Raw genomic sequence first — 23,528 nt, forward strand, 5'->3', positions numbered from 1 at the left:
AGTTCCGTACCCACCAACCCTGCCATCTTGGTGTCATCAGCAAACTTTATCTGTCCTTACGCTACCTAAAAGCCCTAGCACTTCCTCCCTCGTAATAGATATTTCCTGCAACTGATCCTCAGCTGCCTTCAAGAGACCGCATGATTCCGAACCCCTCTCCTTCGTGAATACCGACGCAAAGTATTCATTCAGGAGCTCCCCCATTCCCTCCGACTCAATACATAACTCTCCACTCTTGTCCCTAAGAGGGGATCAAAAGTTACGGGGAAACCGTGGGAGAATGGGTCTGAGAACCTTATCAGCCATGATTGTGTGGGGATAGGGACCAGGGTTTAATTCCTGGTTTGGGTCACTGTCTGTGCAGAATCTATGCGTTCTCCCCATGTCTATGTGGGTTTCCTCCAGGGGCTTTGGTTTCCTCCCATAGTCCAAAAGATGTGCTGGTTAGATGCATTGGCCATGCTTAAATTGTCTCTCAGTGTACCTGAACAGGGTCAGGTGACTAGTGGATTTTCACAGTAACTTCATTGCAGTGTTAGTGTAAGCCTACTTGTGACGCGAATAACTAAATAAACTTGAAAGCTCACTGGCCCAATCACTCACCTACTTACCCATTCACTCACTCAAACACCAACACACTCACCCACCCATTCACTAATTATTAAAATACTTGAGACCTTTAAAAAATTACCTGAACATGGCGGTTACTGTCACAAAAAGGGGGTGTGTCCTCTCCTTGCCCAAATCTCCTATGCTTGCTGGCCTACCTTGTGAAAGCTTTTACTACTCCAATTTTATTTCAGCATGGATTGATTGGAAGTCCTAGCTGAAAAGAAGTAATACCGTTAGGTTGAAGAAAATTTCACAAGCATCAGCAATGCACTTGGAAAATCTGGGCCAATGGAGTTTTAACACCAGGATAAAACTCAAAATTATTTCACATACAAAGAAGTAAAGTTTTTAAAGTTTATTTATTAGTGTCACAATTAGGCTCATATTAACGTTGCAATGAAGTTACTGCGAAAATCCCCTAGTTACCAAACTCTAGCCCCTTTTTCAGGTACACTGAGGAGAATTTATCACAGCCAGTGCACCTAACCAGCATGTCTTTTGGACTGTGGGACGAAACTGGAGCACCTGGAGGAAACTCACACAGACACGGGGAGAACGTGTAGACTCTGCACACACAGTGGCCCAAGCTGAGAATCACACCCGGGTCCCTGGCACTTGTGAGGCAGCAATGCTAACCACTGTGACATCGTGCCACCAATACTATGAAGGAGTCTGGCTTTTGTAATGAGACAAAGTAGCAGTAAGTGTCAAGAAAATAGCAATGAGCTGTCTAACTTTAGTGGAAGGTTTAGTGGAAAAAGGGGTGACTTTGACCAACACAGGCAATGTATGTCCACCTGGTCCATTTGGCAAGAGGTCTTCTTCCAGGAGTCTGCAAATGTTAACTACCAGTTGACAGAAAACTCTCACCCTCCTGAAACACTGGCTTGCACTCACACTCATCTGTTGCAAACTTGTGAGGTGCGTTTCACCATGTGACAACGCAGTCACCTGCCTGAGTGGCCCATCCGACGTATCCCTATCTGAGCTAGTGCATGAATCCTGTAACAGTGCTGCCTCAGAAAGTGAGTCACCTTTTCTGAGGTGTCTTTGTCCAGACCATCTCCTGACAGATGTTTAAAGGACCCATGAGAGTTACAAGACATAAATTAGAACTGACAAGGTGAGTGGGTTCTAAGTCATCGTTGTGCACATTATCATTATTCATTGCCTGCTGTCATCAAGTCTAGTTGAGTGTTGCACGCCAGCTGGTTGTGTTATATTTAATTCTGTCACCATGTAGCTAGGAGAGCCCCATCTCCCCATTCCCAATGGACAGGTGGACCAATGCTTAGTTTGTCTCCTGTCCCTCCTGTTCTCTAGCTGTCAAACTGGAGGTGGTGTACCACCTCTGGTTCTCTGCCTCTCCCTGGTGTTCATGTTCACTTCTGTTACCAATGAATTCCTACAGTGCAGAAGGGAACCATTCAGACCATTGAGTCTGCACCCTCTGACAGAGCATCTTGTCCCAGCCCACCCTGCAGCTCTATATATTTACCCTGCTAATTCCTCCCAACCTACATATCTTGGGACACTCGAGGGCAATTTAACATGGTCAATTCACCTAACCCGTACTTCTTTGGGATGTGAGAAGAAACTGAAAGGCCTACAAGGAAGGAAAGAAGAGACCTTGGAGTGTGTGAAATGGAATGTTTTGAGAGGCACGAAATGCAACCCTATGAGGGTTGGGTGTTAAATTGCAATAGATGATAAGATGGCAAATGTCAGTGAGTGGTCAGAAGGGGATATGGGCAGGAGTCTCAACACGGAGGGATTGGCGCACCGTCAAGGTTTGTTGGTATGAAGAATGATGTTCAAGATAAAGCTTGGGAAGGCAGAATGTGGGGGCCCCATCCTTCTTTGTCAATGCCACCTTTCCTGCCCTGGACATGTCAGTGAATCTCTTGCACCAGTGTATCCAGGAGAGAGACACCAGATTCCTGCCACTGAACTCCTCTACCAGCTGCAAGTATGCCTGCTTCTTTTCTGTGGCCACCTTCTTCCTCACAGTGTCTTACTGTGGACCTTTGCACTCCACAGTGTTATCTCTAACTATGTAACTCATAGAATCCCTACAGAAGGAGGCCATTCAGCCCATTGAATCTGCATCGACCACAATCCTACCTGGGCCCTATTCCCACAACCGCACACATTTACCCTGTGAGTGCCCCTGACACTAGGGTCAATTTATTATTGCCAATCAACCTAACCTGCACATCTCTGGACTGTGGGAGAAAACCAGAGCACTCAAAGGAAATTCACGTGGACTCGGGGAGAATATGCAAACTCCAGGTGGACAGTGACCAAGGCCGTAATTGAACCTAGGTCCCTGGTGCTGTGAGGCAGCAGTACTAACCACTGCGCCACCATGCCACCAGTATTCCTTCGATACTGAAACACTTCATGTCCATATGCAACAGGCCCAGGACAATATTCAAGTTTGGGCTGATAAGTGGCAAGTAATGTTCGTGCCACGCAAGTGCCAGGCGATGACTATCTGCAATAAGTGAGAACATGGCCATCTCTGCATGACATTCAATGGCATTGCCATCACTGAATCCCCCACTATTAACATCTTCATTGACCAGAAACTGAACTGATCTCACCATGTAAATACTGTGAGTACAACAGCACGGCAGGCCAGAGGCTAGGAATCCTGCAGTGAGTAAGTCATCACCTGACTCCCCAAAGCGTGTCCACCATTGACAAGGCACAAGTCTAAGAGCATAATGGAATACTCTCCACTTTCTCGGCTGAGTGTAGTTCCAACAACACTCAAGAAGTTCAGCAACATCCAGGATAAAGCAGCCCATTTGATTAACATCCCACCCAACATCACAACATTAACATTTACTCCCTCCACCACGATGCATACAGCAGCAGCAGTAGTGTGTGCCATCCACAAGCTACACTGCAGCACCTTGCAAATCTGAAACCATCATCACCTAGAAAGACAAGGGTGGAAAATGCATGGTAATACCACCCTCCAAGCCACAACACCATCCTGATTTGTCACTATATCGCCATTCCTTCACTGTCATTGGGTCAAAATCCTGGAACCCTCTTCCTCACAGCACTGTTGGTGTACCCACACCACATTACATGCAACGGTTCAAGAAGGCAGCTCAACACCACCTTCTCAAGGGTAATTAGGAGTGGGCAATAAATTCTGACCTAGCCAGTGACGCCCACGTCCCATGAATAAAGAAAAAGAAGTGTGGTGGTACCTTGTCACATTGCCAGTTTCTAGCTCGTTTACATACTTCTAACAACTTTTAAGTCTGATCCACGCTGGGGTCCCTTTAAATAGTGAAGTTAAAGGAGACTGCTATGAGTCGTCATCTCGCCCACTTGCTCAAATTAGTCAGGAAGCCTGGAAGTCAGATGCAAAAACAGTGACTGGGTTAAAAGTCACTGACAAACATGTAGACATTTGGGTTCCTGACTTTCTGCCAGTCTTCTCTACTGCAAACAGGTCTGAAAATTAAAATTCAATCTTATAAATTCAAGTTCAAGTATGGCACTGAATCCCTAAGCTGTGAACTCAGAGTAGAGAATGCTACTAATAGAATTCACTCACACATTGGATTTATAGTCTAATACTAATTTGTCTTCAAACTATTTATTCCAATTTCTTCTTTTATCCATGTACTGCTTACACCACATATCACAGCTAAGAAATAAGTTGCTCTGGGTATCACAAAGCAATTCTTTTTTTAAAAATTCATTTTTACAGGATGTGGGCATCGCTGACTGGGCCAGCATTTATTGCCCATCCCTAACTGCCCTCCATTTCAGAGAGCATCTGAGAGTCAACCACATTGCCATGGTCTGGTGTCACATGTTGAGAACCAGGTAAAGATGGCAGATTTCCTCCCCTAAAGGACATTAGTGAACCAGAAGGATTTTTACGACAATTAACAATGGTTTCATGGTCATCGTTAGATTTTTAATTACTGAATTCAAATTTCACCATCTGCTGTGGTAGGATCCAAACCTGGATTCCCAGAGCATTATCATCGGTCCCTGGGTTACTAGCTCACTAATAATACCACTGCATCCCCTAGATTCACAGCCAATAACATTATTCTGAAGTGTGGGCATGGTTGTTTGTTTTTAGGCAAACAATGCGTCCGATTTATGTACAGTGAGATCCAGTTGGATGGTGTTGTTTGAGAGAGAGAAAGGATTAGAAGGTTATACTTATAGGGTTACGTGAAGATGTTCATATGTAGCATAAACACTGGCTGAGCACCATTAGGCCAAATAGCTTGTTTCCATGCTGTTCATTTGATGTAGTTCTATACAGAATAGAGGTATTTGTTACTGGAGATATTACCTATTGACTAAACTTACTCTCTGTGCATTGCCATGTTACTATAGCTAAGGAGGCGATGTCAGTGCCTACACGTAATAAAAGACATCCATACATCTGATTTTGAGCCCTGATTGATTCAATTGTGCTGCCACTTAACTTGTCTGCTTTGGCTGTTTAGTGCCAGCTATCCCCTGATACCTTGCTCTTGCTTGGCACCGCTTTGATTTGGGCTAATGTTACAGCCTAAAAAGTTGTCCACGTGACTGACTTCCTTTTTCCCCTTTCAGCTATCATATTCCCACTAAGTCTCTTGGGCTTGACAACCTTTCTTAGAAAGCTACAGTCGCACACAAAAGGTGCTTGTTTCGTGGCAAAGAAAAACAAACAAGTTGAGTTTTGGGAGCAAGGGATCCTGTGAAAATGACTCATTGTAAGAAATAAAATACCCCTAAGCGGATGTCACGAACTTTCACTGAATACTACAACACGTGGGGCTTCCAGGCATCTAGTAACGCACCATGGCAACAGCACATGTTTGTCCACACTACCCAATGTTGTTACATGCTGTGTCACCATGAAGACCCATGTTAAACTGTTTCCAAAGCTTCAAATAATGCTAAGGCGCTTTCTGCCATTCTCAGGAGATAATCTGAATGTTGCATAGTTGGTTGATATTGAAAAATCAATTCCTTATCTTTTACAATAGATGTGGGTTTATCACTGCTGTGCTGTTTACAGCACGACATCAAACCTTAACACAAACACCCCAGTCACACATTTGCTCACAGGATCTTACAAGCGCTTGCTCACAACAGCTGCCAGCTTTCAATGCAGTTTAAAAAAATATATATATTTAAAAATAATTTTCTAGCTGAAAGCCTTTGCAAGAATAGAATATCTACAGCCAATGGATTCATTTGGAGATTCATCCGAGACTCCTGGATAAGGAAAAAGATTACTCGACACGCCCTGTCACAATTCAGCCCAAAAGCAATATGATATTCAGAGCAGGCCACCTGTTTATCTGTTGCTATGGTTTAAAATACAGGCAAGTGACCCATTTATAGGATTAGCATAACATTAGTGTGATATATCTTTTCCTTTTGCTTTTGCAGTAGCTGCACAAATGCACAAAATTACATTTCAATCATAATTCTTTCAATTAAAAATCAGGAGCAAAGACAATATAAGGGCAACATAGCTTTACTATTTGTAGACTCAATTTTTTCAACATCCACTTGTGTCCCATCCTGCTATCCTTTTCTTATAGAATCATAGAATCTACAGTGCAGAGGGGGGCCATTTGGCCCATTGATACTGCACCGACACAATCCCACCCAGGTCCTCTCCCATAGCCCCACATATTTACCCTCCTAATTCCCCTGATAATAAGGGGCAATTTTATCATGGCCAATCAGCCTAACCTGCACATCTTTGGACTGTGAAAGGAAACCAGAGCACCCAGAGGAAACCCATGCAGACACAGGGAGAACGTGCATACACCACACGGTGAGTCACCACAGGCTGGAATTGAACCTGGGTCCCTAATGCTGCGAGGTAACAGTGCTAACCACTGCTGCCACCGTGCCGCCCCAAACAACATCCCACTAATAAGACTCACCAAATGATCCCATCCAACCCTACTGTTTCCCCAATTGAATATAGATTTCTTTTCTTCAGCTTCAAAATTGTCCAATGTGCACCACACCTGCTCTCCACTCCCGCACATCATTTTGAGTGTTAGCGTTTTCAGCATCTCCTAATGTCTGGAAGTCCCTTCCTAAATCCACCTATTTCCACAGATCTTCCTCTAGCTTTAAGTCCTGCCGTGGCTGGGAAGGAGACAAAATTCAGTGTTGTTTTTCCTGTTTTTGTGCTCAAATCAAGTCTGCAATAAATCATTTTCAAATGTTGACACTGTTGCTATGACGGCAATGTTGTAAAACTGTCCCTGTATTGTTCAAAGAACTGATCACTTGTCCCTTGTTAACTGCAGTGTTGTAGCGATCCATGCCAAGACCCTTACTAGCAAATGGATTCATCCACGCTCTGCCTCAGGGTGCAGAGCTGTACACTTAGAAGTTCCTGGCATACGACCATAGTTCTCTTCTAGAGACTGGGCCATCAAAGTCATGAACATTCTCCTATGCAGTAGGGCTCAGATCCATGTCCTCTCTCCAGCAATCTGCTTCTTGGGTTGTCCAATCATTCTGTCCATGGTCCATTGCATTACTGCTGGGTGCATCTCCCCTCCTCCCACTCTGAACGGTGCAAGGTATCAGTGTCTGAGCTGGTGCCTTCAACGATGAGGTCAAGTGGTGCTTCTGTTCTGTTATGCTTTCCCCCCCTCTTCCTTTGATCACTTAAGCTGTACAGTTTCTTTACCTGAAATAGAAGAGATGGATAGTTCATGTTGAGGGTAAGCAGAGACAGATAAATAGCTGCTGAAAGCAGCAGTAAGAGGTGAAGTCCAGTGTGTGTGGTGATATTGGATAGGAAGAGACTAAGGTGCATAAAAGCTTCAAGGTGGAGCATGTCCTTTTGTCTTACCAGTGACTGTAGGCCTGACTTACCCCTGTCCACAATGTCCAAGATCTCCCCCTTGAATTGTATTATGTATGTGGTGTCTGTCTCTTTAAGACAATACAGCAGAAGTGAGTCATCTGACTTGAAGGACCAATGGGAATTGAGGGTGAGTGATCACACCAAAGAGTGGAGTCCTTTCTCTCGCAGAATCATTTAGCAGCTATGTTGTAAGCATGAGAGGACTGGGCAGCCTGGAACCACAACCCTCTTGTACCAAGTTTCTCTTATCAATAAATACTTTTTGTTCCTAAAAAAGCTGGAAATCCTTTGACAATACCATTTCAGCCACAATGTAACAAGTGGTGACAGGACGTGTATGTAGGCTCACCCTCTCTTGAGAGACTGCTCCATTTTATTTCTCATCCACCTGCCTTGTAATGAAGAAAGAAATGTGTTAGTGTGAGCACAGTGACCATTTGTCATGTTCAGGTTTTTGTGAGGATCATAGAATCTGATAGTGCAGAAAGAGGCCATTCAGCTCATCGAGTCTGCACTGACCACAATCCCATCCAGGCACTATCCCCATAACCCCAAGTATTTACCCTGCTAATCTCCCTGACACTACCATAGCCAATCAAACTAACCCACACATCTTTGGACTGTGGGAGGAAACCAGAGCACCTGGGGGAAACCCACACACAGATAGACACCTGAGGCTAGAATTGAACCCGGGTCCCTGGCGCTGTGAGACTGCAGTGCTAAGCACTGTGCCATCGTGCTGCCTGGATGTTGTGTGAAAGGTGGCAAAGTAGTAATGAAGAGAGTGACCGATATGGACTGCATGAATAATGACAGAAAGAGTTGGCGGAGTGAGGCTTCTTGCCGTGATTGTAGGGAATTGAATGGAAACATGAGAGGGAAAGCTTGCGAGTATCGGGGCTACTTTTGGGTGATGTAAAAATGTGAGAGCTAAGGTGGGATCTGAATTAGGAGTCTTAGCAATCCTGATCAAGTTGTTGATCTTTTGTCGGCATTGTAGCCATGTCCTGGGAGCAACGTTTCTTCCTTGTCACATAAGTGACTTCTGCCTGGCCACTTGTTGAAGATTGTTTGCCCCTCCCCATCAGGCACGACAAGTCATTCCTCCAGTTGACTCCCTCCACCTGGACCCCCAGTGCAGCATCTGAGAATCTGGGAACCCTCAGAGCATTTGTTTCAGGCCTGGCTGAAATATCCACAGGAAACTGCAGCATTTGGAAGCCAGAGTGCAGCTCTCTTTTATGAGGTGCCAAGCAGCCTTTAAATAGCATCGTAGGCAGGTCACTTTCTGGACACCAGCTAAGTGAGCTGCCAGTGAATGGCACAAGTAAAGCTGGCAGTTTGCCTACTCAGTGTTAATGAGGCAGAGGATTCAATTTCTCTACTTAACAGTACCCAGGTGTTGAGGTGCAGCCTGCAAATGCAGTGTCAATACGGTGCCCTTAAAATAATATGGACCAATTCCTAAACCCTCATCTTGCTGACAACATTTCTGGTCACCACCCTGCATTGTGTCCCATTATCCATCTCCTTCTGGCTTTCACGATCCAGGCTTGAAATTAAAGTCTATATTTCCAGATACTAAAATTACAGTTTAGGAAACCTGGTCAGCATGGATGAGATGGGCTGAAGGGCCTGTTTCCATGCTGTATATCTCTATGACTCTACTGACCAGACCACCTTGGGCAGTACACGAACGAAATATCTCGTTAATGGATGATGTCCCTCGTTAGCAATATAACGTCATAAAGTTCCATCCTTTATAGCTGAAATAAAATTCTCTGTGAGATGGGAAGATTTTAACAATGTTTTAAAACTGCCCTTAAGTGGTGTGCTTGTGATTGCTAAGGTAACATGCTTTGTCAGGGATCTGTATTAATACCCTATGTTTTTTTTGGCGGTGGTTTTTTTTGGTGGATTCTACTTACAAAGTTAGTGTTTCCAATTAAAGCTGCCGTCAGATGATGGTGTAGGTTTACGCTCAACAAGGGGTCTCTATTAAAAGCCATTTCGATTCACTCCACCTGACATCAAGAAACAGCTGAGTCCACTGGACACAGCGCAGGCTCTGCGCCCAACAGCAACTCGGCTGTGGGATTGAAACGTGTGCTCCAAAACTAGTCACGCTAACTAAGCCATTCCAGGACAGTCACAGCACTGGTATCTACCTACCTAAGTGGGAAGTTGCCTTGGTATGTCCTATCCAGAAACCAGGAAGTACTGAACCTGGCAGGCGAGTGTCCTATCAGATTGTGGTCAGTGGCTCGGAATTCTGCAATGAATAATTCACCTCCTGGCTCTTCAAAGCCAATTCACTATCTGTAAGGCTCAAGTGAGAAGTGTGATGGAATAATTTCCACTTGCCTGTATGAGAACAGCTCTGTAAGATGTCTGACAACACCGGGTTTAAGTCCAACCAATTTATTTGATAGTAAACTCACAAGCTTTTGGGGTTTGCCCCTTCGTCAGGTGAATGGAGAGTTCTGGCCTCTGAATTCTGTAAACTGCCTGTGCTGTCAAATGCTCTGTCAGGCCAGAACTCTCCATTCACCTGACGAAGGGGCAAACCCTGAAAGCTTGTGAGTTTACCATCAAATAAATTGGTTGGACTTAAACCTGGTGTTGTCAGACTTCTTACTATGTTTACCCCAGTCCAACGCCGGCATCGCCACATCATGAGTACAGCTCCAATGCGTTCAAGAAGCTTAACACCATTCAAGACAAAGCAGCCCATTTGATCAGCACACTATTTGTCACCTTAAATACTCAATCCATACACCAAGAGCCCACAGTAGCAACGGTGTGTACCATTTACAAGATACACTGCAGAAATTGGCAAGGCTCCTTCAACAGCATCTTCCAAACTTATAACCTTTCCCACTTAAAAGAACAAGAGGAGCAGGTGCCTGGGAACAGCACCACCTCCACGTTTCCCTCCAAGTAACTCGTGATCCTGACTTGGAACCATATTCATTTAATTTCTGTGGGTCAGATCCTGGAACCTCAAACCAAATAGCACTGTGGATGTACCTACACCACATAAACTGCAGTAGTTCAAGAAGGCGACTCACGACTAACTGCCTAAGGGCAATTAAGGATGGATAATAAATGTTGAGCTTGCCAGTGACACTCACATTTAATGAGTAACCTTAAGAACATCATGAGCAAAGTGATAGAAGGCATCATTAACAATGCACCACCAGGCATTTGCTCACTAAAAACATGTTCACACAAGCTGCTTGGCTCCAGATGTCACTGCAACCTTCGTCAGAACATGAGATTCTTATCTTTTATTCATTCATGGGATGTGGGCATCACTGGTTGGGCCAGCATCCTAATTTCCCTTGAACAGGGTGGTTTGTTTGGCCATTTCAGAGGACTGTTACGTGTCAACCACATTGCTGTGGGTCTGGTGTCACGTGTAGGAGAGACAAAGTAAGGATGACTGATTTCCTTCCCTAAAAGACATCAGTGAACCAGATGGGTTTACAAGGTGAATTCCAAAAGTGAGGCGAGAGTGCCTGCCCTTGGCAGTAAGGCAGCATTTAACAGTGAGACACCATGGAACCCGAGGATCGTTAAAATCAATCAGCAGCAAGCGAAAAGCTCTCTTGTGGCTAGAATCATGCCTGATGTAAAGGAAAATGGCGTAATCGTTCAAAGCCAATCTTCTCGACTCAAGGACATGACTGTTAGTGTTATTTCAGTCAGTATCCTAAGCCCAACCATGTTCATTTGCTTCATACATGACCTTCCATCCATTGTAAGGTCAAAAATGGACTTGTTTGTTCAGCTCCATTCATAACTTCTCAGACAATGAAGCAGTCTATGATTTACAAATCAAGACTTAGACAACATCCAGGTTTGGGCAGGTAAGAGACAAGTAAAATTGAAGCTACACAAATTCCAGGTAATGATATTCCCCAACAAAAGAAAGCCAATGGTGAATCCAGTCACAATTCACCGGAAACCTGTCAGTTACATGCCAAGGCTAATAGAGTAAGTCAGCCAATAGTTATACTGTAGTGAACCCCAGTTCCTCATTTCCCTTTCCACAGTCTCCACACCATCTACAAATCAAATCAGCGATGGAATACTCTTCGCATGTCTGAATGGTTACAGTTATAAAACATTCAAGCAGTTTGACACCATCTAGGTTAAAGCAGTCGACTGAATCAACAATCTATCCACCACTTTAGTCAGCCATTACCATGGCTGCAGAGTTAACTATCCACAGGATTCACTGTGATAACTCATCAAGAAATTCTGATAGCGCCTCCTTCTGGAGAAGGAAGATGAGTGGCAATGCAGATAGTTAAGTACCAATTAGATAGGTGAAATTGTGTGAAATGGTTATCTGAATCCCAGTTCTGAGAGTCTGAGACAATGCTATTCTCTCTATTTGGTCACCCGTGGCCATAGTGACAGCAGTTTGAGGAGCCAGTGAGCAAGACCGGTCTGCTCCTTGGGATTCTAATGATGTGGCCATTTGTTGAAGATCTGTCCAGAATGCCCCCAAGGGCAGAGCAGACCCTAATGCTTAGTGAGGCCACCCTTCACAATATGGTATATTCCGACTGTGAAAGCCTCAAGCCATATTTTTGCCATCTAGAAAGAAAGCCTGGAGTCAGGAAATTTCCTGACTCTACAAATCTGGTTCCTTTAAAGGGTCCCCTACAAACCACAATTTCATCCCAGGGAGACAGAGGCAGGATGGTTTTAAGCTCATCACTTCCAATGGCAGTTTGCAATCGGCCACTGAAGTTGTTCAATGCTGAGGTGGGCAGATTAAAAGCTGTTAGGCCTTTTAGTCCTTACTCTTCATTCTCTCCGTTCCACCCCATCCACTCCCCCATGCCACCTCCATGTTCAACACAAGGCCATTTGTAAAATTTTTTGAAAGAAGCAGATGGTCAAGCATCTGTTTATCCAGACAGCCATATTATGAATGTTTGACTGAGCTCCAAGGATCAGTGGTGGATCAACCTAGCAAAAAGTCTCTTTTTTCAGAAGTGGAATAGACTGATCGCTTTGACTGATTGACATCTTTATGAACTTTTAATAAGTTTTTTTTTAACTCTTTATTTTCATGTAAGTACTTTTGGATAAGTTTAAGAGATGTGAAGTGATATGGAGTTTTTGTTATTGAAACCGTAATGGCTCTATTTGATTGACACTTTCACAGGGTTGTAAGAGCATCAGTTCTTTGCATAACATATTTCTTAATGGATTTTTTTTCAAATGCATTTCAAAACTTGCCATAGTCATTACCTGGATCATTGCTTCTAGAGTGCAGACTGGGTGAGTGGGCATGCAGGGTGCTGGGGTCATGGAAGGGGCATGGAGGAGACATAGAATAAATAGGTATGATCATTGCAAAAGTTTCCTGATGCTAACAATGGTTTACAAATGTTTTGAGGAGTTGTGAATCAACCTTGACAAACTGGCCTGGTTCAACAAAAATTGCAGGAATTGCTTGAGGTACCCATCTCCATAACAGAACTGGCTAGATCAAGAGTGCAAGGTGCAGACTTGCTATCCCAGATCCTTATCCGAAGTTTGCAACAATTGCCAGCACCAGGAATGTGGGTAGGAAATTGGATCCATTTTGAAAGACCTCCCGACTGGCCCGGATCCTCCTGTTTTTCTGATAGTCTCAGCACATTCTGTGACCTTCCTGAGTGCTTTTACAGAAGTCCAGCACTTTGCAGGTATCTTTTTTTTGAAAAATCAAATTGAACAATTCAGCTTAATAAGAACAGAAAATGCTGAAAAGACTCAGCAGGTCAGGCAGCATCTGTGGACAGAAAGAGTTAACCCTTCAGATCAATGACCCTTCATCAAAACTATTCAACTTTAGCTCCCCAGACTGCTCCAAAAGGGAGAAAACTCCTGATCTCAGCTCAAGGATATCTGCTATCATAGTGGTCAGTTTAAATGGAGGAATGATGGCAAATTGGAAGTAAAGGAAAAGGATGAAAAAAAGGTCAGCTTTTGCATTAGGAGAAATAGATTTTGCAAGGGGAAATAGTATTGCAAAGGGAGATTCTCAAATGTCATGGAGCTCTACTAAGGAGATCAGCAGAACCCAATTGCAGAAGCGGGGAAGCAGTTTTTATTCAATAAAATGGATTGAACATTTCTAATGATAGCTCTGCTGGGAGCAATGGCGTAATGGTATTGTCGCTGGTCTAGTAATCCAGAGACCCAGAGTAATGTTCTGGGCTCTGGGTTCAAATGCCACCATGGTAGATGTTGAAATTTGAATTCCGTTGAGTTCAAAGTCTAATGCTGACCATGAAGTCATTGTCATAAAAACCCATATGTTTCACTGATGTCCTTTAAGGAAGGAAATCTGGCAACCTTATCTGGTCTGGCCTACATGTGACCCCCTCTTACATGCCCTCTGAGATGAACTAGCAAGCCACTCAGTTCATGGCCATATTTGGAACAGGCAATGAATGCACATTCTTACAGGTATCCTCCCCTTATCTCAGCCAGCAGCACCCACATCCCGCGAATGAATTTTAAAAAAAGCAGACTTATTAACTACAGGATATGTTGGATTGAATTATATGAGAGACAGCAGGGATAAAGGCATTATTAGATCATGGTCCGATGGATGAAGGATAGTGAGGTAAGAAGCTTTCCATATACAATAGAGTAACATCAATTACTTCACTGGCAGGGATAAGAATTAAAATGTTAAAGTAATAGTTAGTGTAAAGATCCATTTTCACAGACTTCATTAATAAACACAAAAGGTATTTATTAATAAAAAAGCAGCAGTTTCATGGCTGTAGATAGTTCCAAAAGTACTAGTTAGTCACACAGGCCATGTGATTGTTACTCTGCTGTGTTGTCCTTAAAGGTAGTCATGACGTGGAGATGCCGGCGTTGGACTGGGGTAAACACAGTAATAAGTCTCACAGCACCAGGTTAAAGTCCAACAGGTTTATTTAAACCAGATTTAAATAAATCTGTTGGACTTTAATCTGGTGTTGTGAGACTTCTTGTTGTCCCTAAAGGAACAATTATCACAGTTAACCGGAGAAAAGTGCTTAAGAATTCCACAGGACTTCTCCAGCTAATAGATATTTTTTAGGATGGCTTTTCTGATTTGCCAAGCACAAGCACTAAACAGATGAAGAGAAAGTCAAGCAGGAATTCTGTCAGGATTAAAACAGGAAATGCTGGAATTACTCAGCAGATCAGGCAGCTTCTATGTTAATTTTCAGGCTGATGACCTATGATCAGAATTTCTGAGTGATCTGCTGAGTATTTCCAGCTTTTTCTATTTTAATTTCAGAGTTCCAACATCTGCAGTATTTTGGTTTACCATTACGAATTCTGTCGCTGTGATTGTCGCTGGATTTGTAAACTTCACAATTTCCTAGCATGGCAACCTTATTGAAATCATAATTTAAATGCAATTTTATGCAAATAGCTGTCAGCCAAGGCTGCTTACGTTTTTCACCAGATATTTTACGAATTGAGCTAATAGTGTTTTGTTTTCTGTGGCATCAGTTTTACGTTTTTATTTGGCCCTTGCTACACTTCTTAAACTTTTCCCCATTGGCTTTGCCACCCATGTAATGTTGCCAATGGCATTTTTCATAACAAAAACCAGAGATCTGAGATCGGTGCTCCTCTTGCACTCAAACGATTTGAAGGGAGCAGCGGGGATTCTGAGGCGCACGTATTTAAGGCATTCTCCCCTTACCCACATACCAAGTCAACAGTGTTATGAACGAAAAACCTACCCATGTTCTTAAGCCATCCCAAACCATGATATAGTGTGCTTTTTAAGTGTAGTAAATGGTGTACAGATGATGCAATAACCAATTTACATGCAGAAAAGTCCACTAACTGAATGAAATACTGAATAGATGCATTTGAGCTGCTGTTGGTTGAGGGGAGAATATTGGTGAGGATACTAGATTCTGTTGCCTCACAGTGCCAGGGACCCAGGTTCAATACTGACTTTGGGTGACTGTATGCATGTTCACCCATGTTTGCATAGGTTTCCTCTGAGTGCTCCAGTTTCCTCCCACAGTCCAAAGATATGCAGGTTAGGTGGATTGGCCATGCTAAATTGCCCCTTAGTATCTAATGATGCGTATCATAGAATCATAGAAACGCTACAGTGCAGAAAGACGCCATCTGGCCCACTGAGTCTGCACCAACCACAATCTCACCCAAGCCCTACCCCCATATCCCTACGTATCTTATCTGCTAATTACTCTAACCTATGCATCTCAGGACACTAAGGGGCAATTTTTTAGCATGGCCAATCAACCCAACCCGCACATGTTTGGACTGTGGGAGGAAACTGGAGCACCCAGAGGAAACCCACATAGACACAAGGAGAATGTGCAAATTCCACATAGACAGTGACCCAAGCTGGGAATCAGTTTGATGGATGTATGTTAGATGGATTAGCCTGAGTAAATGTGTGGGGGTAGGGGAATAGGGTAGAAAGAGTGAGGGCAGAACCTGGGTGGACTGCTCTTTTGAGACAGGGTGCAAACACAATGCACCCAATGGTCTCCTTCTTCACTGTAAGGATTCTATGGTTCTATCTTTACAAAGATGTCTAAACAAAGAATCCTTTGTTTCTTTATCAAAATGTGTGGTGGGATTTTATTCATCAATTTAAACTGGCAGATGAAACAGCAGTTTAATGTCTCATTTGAAAGAAAACATTTTCTCCAGTACAACACTTCCCAATTACTGCAGTGAAATGGCAGCCTGGGTTAAATGATCTTCGGATTTGAATGCAGAACTTTCTGACATAGAGGTTAAAGGACTATTAACTGGGACACTCTAATGGGTAGCATTGTTGCTTCACAGCACCAAGGACTGAGGTTCAATTCCAGCCTCAGGTTACTGTCTGTGCGGAGTTTGCACTTTCTCCTTATATCTGTGTGGGTTTCCTCCCAGTATAAAGAAATGCAGGCGGGATTAACAGGGTAAAGGTGTGGGGTTATGGGGATGGGACCTGGATGGGATTACTGTCAGTGCAGGCTTGATAGGCCATATGGCCCCCTTCTGCACTGTAGGGATTCTATAAATCTATGAAGGTACATTTACTTTTATAGGCTGACCTTGATAAATAATATTTCTGGACTAGCAATTAAGCAAAGAGCAGTGTTTGAAAATAGATGTTTCACCTCTCCAGCTTTCTTACTTTTCAACAAAGATTGCTGTGAGGTGTTCTTGCACAGTTTGGTGTGATCGTGACTTACAGTACATCACACACCATTTGGAGAGAGTGATAGACAGTGTAGGAGAGAGGTAGCAAGTACCACTTGTGGGTGTATGGTGTTGTGATGACAGGATAAAGAAACAAATGGGCCAGAAAACAAGCTGGAGGGAAAACAGACTGGAAAATATAAAGAACAGCTATTTAATCACACATAATCGGCACTGGGGAAGGTCGACCTGTTCTGGCACCTGGGCATACTGGTTTATCTGAGTGCAACACAGAGGAAAATCCTTTTGGAAGGAATGACACACCCAAAAGGCATTGCAGGCTTAGAGGACACTATGTTCAGTGCCCGGACTGGTTAGATGATACCCTGCAATGTAGGGCTCTTAGTCAATAGTTGGTCTGCTAATCTCTCCATTACATGGTCCTCTTGAGAGTGTGAACCTTAGGGGGATGGTGAGGCCATGGAAGGGAAAGCTCATCAGGGGAGGAGCATAAGGTGAGAAATGAAGAGGAATTGGAAAGAGAGGGCAATGTCACTGACAGAGAGGCCCCTATTGTATCATGAGGTGGCCTCTTCCTGCCATCCTCAGGGAAGACAATCACCCTCCTTTTCTACGTGGGTATTGGAACGTGGGCTCCCCTATGGCACCACCCCTCCCTGTGATGAAGCAGCAAGCTTTAGCACAAATTCCCTCCCATAACACAACCTACAGCCTCTGTGTTAGCTGCCTTGGATGTCTGAAACCTGTTTCTATTCCTGTCCCCAGCAGCTTTAATCGGACAGGAAACTATTTTCATTTCAAACACACTCGAGAATATCCAAACTCCAGTCAGCTTCCCAGCAGAGGCAGGTTTCAGAAATAGAATGTGCTCCTGTTTTCTACCTTCTGAATAAATATCCAGCCCTTTAGGGCTCAGCTACATGCCACCTCCCTGTTCTGCCTCCCATAGTTCAATGTCTTTTCTGAGCTAGTCACAGTATTCAAATATTATCTGACCCGAGGACATAGAAACTAGAAGCAGGAGTAGGCCATTCAGCCATTTGAACCTGCTTCACCATTCATTTTGATCACAGCTTATCATTAAATTCAGTATCTTGATTGCCTCTTCCCCCCAAATCCCTTGATCCCTTTAACCCCAAGGGCTAATTTCTTCTTGAAATCATACAAACTTTTCGCCTCAACTACTTTCTGTGGTGATGAATTTCACATATTCACCACTCTCTGGGTGAAGAAATTTCTCCTCCCCTCAGTCCTAAAAAGTTTACCCCTTGTCCTCAACCTATGACCCCTTGTTCTGGACTCCCCCACCATCGGGAGCATTCTTTCTCAATCTACCCCGTTTAATCCTATTAGAATTTTCTAAGTGTCTATTATATCCCCACTCACTCTTCTAAACTCCAATGAGTACAATCCTAACTGCCTTAGATTCTCCTCAGATGACAGACCTACCATCCTAGGAATCAGCTGGGTAAACATTTGCTGCATTCCCTCTATAGCATCCTTCCTCAGATTATGACATCCTTCCTCAGATTAGGACACTAAAACTGCACACAATACTCTAAACGCTTAAATGAAGATTTCTACTGTTCAACTCCTTTAGAAACAGAAGAACAGCAGTAGCCCATTCAATCCTTCAAGTCTTATGTGATTCGGCTATATCAAGACTGATCTGTAACTCAAGTCCATTTAACTGTAAATGGTTCCAAAACCACTTTCCCCTCCACTTAACTAAATTCCTATTATTTGCACGCTTGAAATTTTTATCTAGCCTCAACAGGTCACAGGGTGAGAGAGTTCCAATGTTCCCTACCCTTTGCTTGATGGAGTGCTTCCTGATATCATTCCTAAAATGCTGACATCTAATTTTAAGGTTAGGCTTCTTTGTTCTTGACTCTTCAACCAGAAGAAAGTATCCACCCTATCCACCCTATCAAATCCTTTAATCATCATTAACACCCTCAATTAGATCTCCCTTTAAGCTTTTATATTTGAAGGAATTCAATCCTCATAAATTAACCCTCCTTTAATCCCCATATTATTCTAGTTTTACTTATTTTATTCAACATAATATGCTGGGTGGAATTTTTGAAAAAAAATGGCAAAGTGTCAGGTTCTGACTGAAACCCAGCATGTTATTTGAGAAACAGTCAGGTTTCTCTCCAGGTTCTCTGACACTTTGTCAAAAAAAAGCAGGGGGGATGTATGTTACGCCATCATTCTTGAGAGGCAGAGCAAGGCTGTCTCCACAGAGATCTGGGCGCCATTTTTAAAGGGTGCCCTGATTTCAAATTAAATTAAAGCTAAAGACCCCCCCTCTTCCTCTCAGCCACAAGCATCATGACTGCCAGCTCCCCACCCACTCCCCAGCCCATCCCTGCTGCAGACAAGTGGAACAATCCCAACCCTCAACCACAGAGGGGCAACAACCTCCCCCCCAACAATACTTAATGAACAATTCACCTACATCATGCAATACAGACAAACTCCCCTGCCCCTCCTATTGCTATGCAGGCCCTACCCCTTGGCAATGCCAACTTGACACTGCCCCTATTAGTGCCAAACTATCACTGCTAACCTGAAATTTCTGAGTTGGCACCACCAGGTTGGCACTGCTGGGTTGCCTGGGGACAGTGCAAGGATGCAGCCCAGCCATGTTCCTGACGACCTGAGGGTTACACTAGCCTCTGCACTCCGATGTATTCATCCCAACTGCTACAGAGCAGTAGGGCGATGCTGTGGCACAGTGTCTTGCACTGCTGCCTCGCAGCGCCAGGGACCCAGGTTCAATTCCAGCCTCAGGTCACTGCCTGCGTGAAGTCTGCATGTTCTTTCTGTGTCTGTGTGAGTTTCCTCTAGGTGCTCCGGTTTCCTCCCACATGCCAAAGATGTGCAGGTTAGGTGCACTAAATTGCCCCATAGTGTTAGGGGCAGGGTTAGCAGGGTAAATATATGGGTTTACCGGGGTAGAGCTTGAATTGGATTGTTGTTGGTGCAGCTTCAATGGTCCGAATTGCCTCCTACTGCACTGTAGGGATTCTATGTTTCTGTGAGTAGGGATTTCCACACAAGTAGAGGGGAACATTTAATGGCCTCCAGAACCTACAGTGTTAGGCTGGATGTGACCCGGATTATGTTGCTGGTGGGGGGGGGGGGGGGGGGTGGGGTGGGGGGGGGGGGGGGAGAGCAAAACGGGATTTGCCCCTGTAGTGAACCGACACTGAAAATGACTCCCCCCTCCCCCCACCCTACTGTTTTTCTTGATTACCACTCTGAGGCGCTTGGACATGTTTATATTTAAGTCTGTTAAGGTTGGCAAGAAGATTGAACATCCCAAAGACAACTAAGTTACATTTCAGACAGGAAGTGGGGATGATGGAGCCTCCATCAGAATCCCCTTCTGAAAGTCAGGAATCCCCTCTACTTAAAGGTTAGTGGCTTTCAGGTCTTACTCCCTGCCAGCCTCTCTCCCAAGATCCCAATCAATCCCATTGCCACTGCACTCCCCTTCCCCACTGGCCTCCCCTACCCCTTCCTGGGCCTTCAATTCCTGGACTCAGTCTCTGACATCTACTTGAGATTCCTTTTCTGTGTCACTGCTATAGGGACTGGACATGGACTTAGAGAGCTTCCAAGTAATGAAGATTGTCCGGCAGCTGTCAAAGGCAGAACTTCTTCCTGCGTGAGTGGAACATAAATGGGCTGCAGGGCAATCGGAGTTGGCAGGGATGTTTTCCCCACCGACTCTTTGGAGGTCTGGAAACCACACTCTGTCATCTGAAGAATTCAGGCCATAATCTCTTCCATATCTTCCCTGTGGCAGGGTTCCATGATGTATTAAATGTCCTGATTTTGTTTCAAATTCTTGATGACCCAAGTTTTATTCCAAAATAATGCAACCAGGCTGAAAACATAAAACGTCCCCAGCAAGAACTTTTGAGATGTAAAAGAAAAGCATGAATATCATTTGATTTCTGCCTACGTTTCTTATTACTCAAACCAAACCTTGTACCCTGCAGCACTCCCTTTTCTTGCCTATTTAGCCGAAAAGTAATTCATTGGAGATATTTCTCAGAGCAGGGAACAAGGTATTATGAATGTCAAAATCCTCCTGCTTTTCCTTTCAGGCATCCAGTCCAGGTCAACATGCTACCTTCAGTTATCATATATAGTTCTGGTGACCTTATTTCCATTAAAGGCAGGAAAACATTAGGGGTCAGAATATGACGCCAATCTTAACTTACAGTTATGGCTTTGTTAACTGCTTCAGGCTAGAATAGAATCAAAGTACACATCATCAGCACATCAGTGCTGAGTGATGCAACCTTAACAATAAATACACGTATCAACTTCCAATTGAAGTAGAAATGTTTAATTTTGTGAAAATAATTTCTGCTGTTCCTTGTCTTTTGCAGTCAAGGCTGTTCAGCATTTAAAGCAGTTTCAGTGCTTTTAAAATAAAAGCGAAATAGTGCGGATGCTGAGATCTGAAACATAAATAGGAAATGCTGGAAAATTTAGGCAGGTCTGACAGCATCTGTGGAGAGAGAATAGAGCCAATGTTTTGAGTCAGACCTGCTGAGATTTTCCAGCATTTTCTGCCAGCGTTTTTCAAGTTCTTTTCAGAAGAAGTCTCACAAAACCAGGTTAAAGTTCAATGGGTTTATTTGGTAGCACGAGCTTTTGGAGCATTGCTTCTTCATCACATGCGACTCATGATGCATATGCGATGGATGTGTGACATGTATTCAGAAAAAAAATCATAACTGATCAGTGCATTTATCAAGTTAAGGAATGTTCACATGCTCGAAAACCTAAAGAAATGTTACTTTACATCTATCAGCTTATGCTTCAGTCAAGAGCAATGTGGATTGAACCTCCCAGTGTTCTGTTTCAAGAAAAGCATAAATATAAAACACTGTAACATCGGTGTCACTATTTGCTATTGTCCAAAGCAACCATCCTTGTGGCAACTTTGATGAGGATACTAACTTAGGACAAATTATTTTGTTTCTTATTAAGTAACTGTATGTCTTAATGCAGAGATCCCAATCATTGAATTATATTCACAGACAAGATCAATATAATCAAATTGTTGCAATTACGGCTGTTTCCTTTTACAAGACTGCAATTTGGAACTGATACATTATATATGCATATCTAATATTATATGTATGAATATATGCAAATATATGTAGTGCACTGTGTCTCTTGTCAATGCAAGTTAAGCCTGCAAAGTTGGCCGCTGATACATATCTGTGCATGGGCATTGCTCAATGCATGTGCAGAGTGTCACAAGTCGTTTACATCAACACTGCAATGAAGTTACTGTGAAAATCCCCTAGTTAGCCCCATTAATAACATTTGGAAAGTGGAGCCACACATTTTGGCAGTAGCAGGAAGAAATGTTTGTATGCTATTCTGTGTTGAGAATGAATGTCTGCCAGTTTGATTGTACATTGTGGGGGAACGATTGTGGAAATATGAATAGACTTTCACTAACTTCTTTGTTTCAGTGCTACAAGCACTTTTGAGGCTCTATAAGCAAGTGCATAAGACCTTGAAAGTGCTGAAGAATTAGAGCCTCCTGTTACTTCCACCTGATTTGGCAGTGTTAAATATGAAAATATGTCTGATAGGAAATGGGTGAGAGAGGTGTGGACTCAGAAAATAAGTCAAGCGACCTAAACTGAAGTGATCCGCGCTGGTTTGTCAGGCACGCTCCACATCGCAATCGTCCCCAAACTCGGTAACTTTGAGAGTGTGGTGAGTTGTGTGTCGGTGCTGAGGATGGAGAGGAGCTTGAACATGCCGGTGAGCCTGGCAGCTAAAGGGCGCCCCAGTGCACTGGGAAACCTCCTCTTTCCCCCCCACGGACATCAGGACTCCCCCACTTATTGCACAAAATGTTCCCCCATCCCTACTCAATATGTGTCGCTGGTATTGGGACATCCAGGCCCTCCCAATGGATCCCCTGCCTGACTCTCTCCATGCCCCCCCCTCCGTCATGACCCCAACATGACTTCCACAATGACACCCGTCATGCTCCATTGCTGCACAACCCCCCTTCCAGAGCTCCCCTGCATAATCATCCTGCATAGCGCCCCCAACATCGCCCCTCTCTGCAAAGCCCCTCAACCCCCCCCCCTGTTATTACCCCCGACTCAGGATCCATGCCCCCACTGTGGCCCCACCCTTTTGGCGCTGCTATTTGATGGGCACTATTTATCTATTGATGGACACTGCCAGGTGGATGCTACCCACTGCCTGATCATGCCCCCACCCATGGGTTTTAATGACTTTCAAATCCCCCTGGGTAGCCATCACGCTTGGTCTCCACTATTGAAGGCCAGTCCTGATTTGCGCCTGTGTGGCATTCTGCTGGAGAGGTGGCAACATTCCAGAAGGGGAGGACAATTAGAACATAGAACATAACAGCGCAGAACAGGCCCTTCGGCCCACGATGTTGCGCCGACCAATTAAAAAGCAATGACCCTCTAACCTAAACCAATCCCTTTCCATCCATAAACCTATCCACGGATCTCTTAAACGCCCCCAAACTAGGCGCATTTACAACTGCAGCAGGCAGGGCATTCCAATCCCTCACCACCCTCTGGGTAAAGAACCTACCTCTGACATCCATCCTATAACTACCACCCCTTAATTTAAAGCTATGCCCCCTCGTGCTAGCTTTCTCCATCCAAGGAAAAAGGCTATCACTGTCCACCCTTGCATGTCAAACGTGCTAAAGAGATTAAAATCGAATCAGTCTCATGCTGAACAGCCTTGCGCCCTCTCTGGGTGTGATCCGGTTTGCGCA

The sequence above is a fragment of the Carcharhinus amblyrhynchos genome, chromosome 19, assembly GCF_965287045.1.
Source record: "Carcharhinus amblyrhynchos chromosome 19, sCarAmb.v2.hapA, whole genome shotgun sequence".
NCBI lineage: Eukaryota > Metazoa > Chordata > Chondrichthyes > Carcharhiniformes > Carcharhinidae > Carcharhinus > Carcharhinus amblyrhynchos.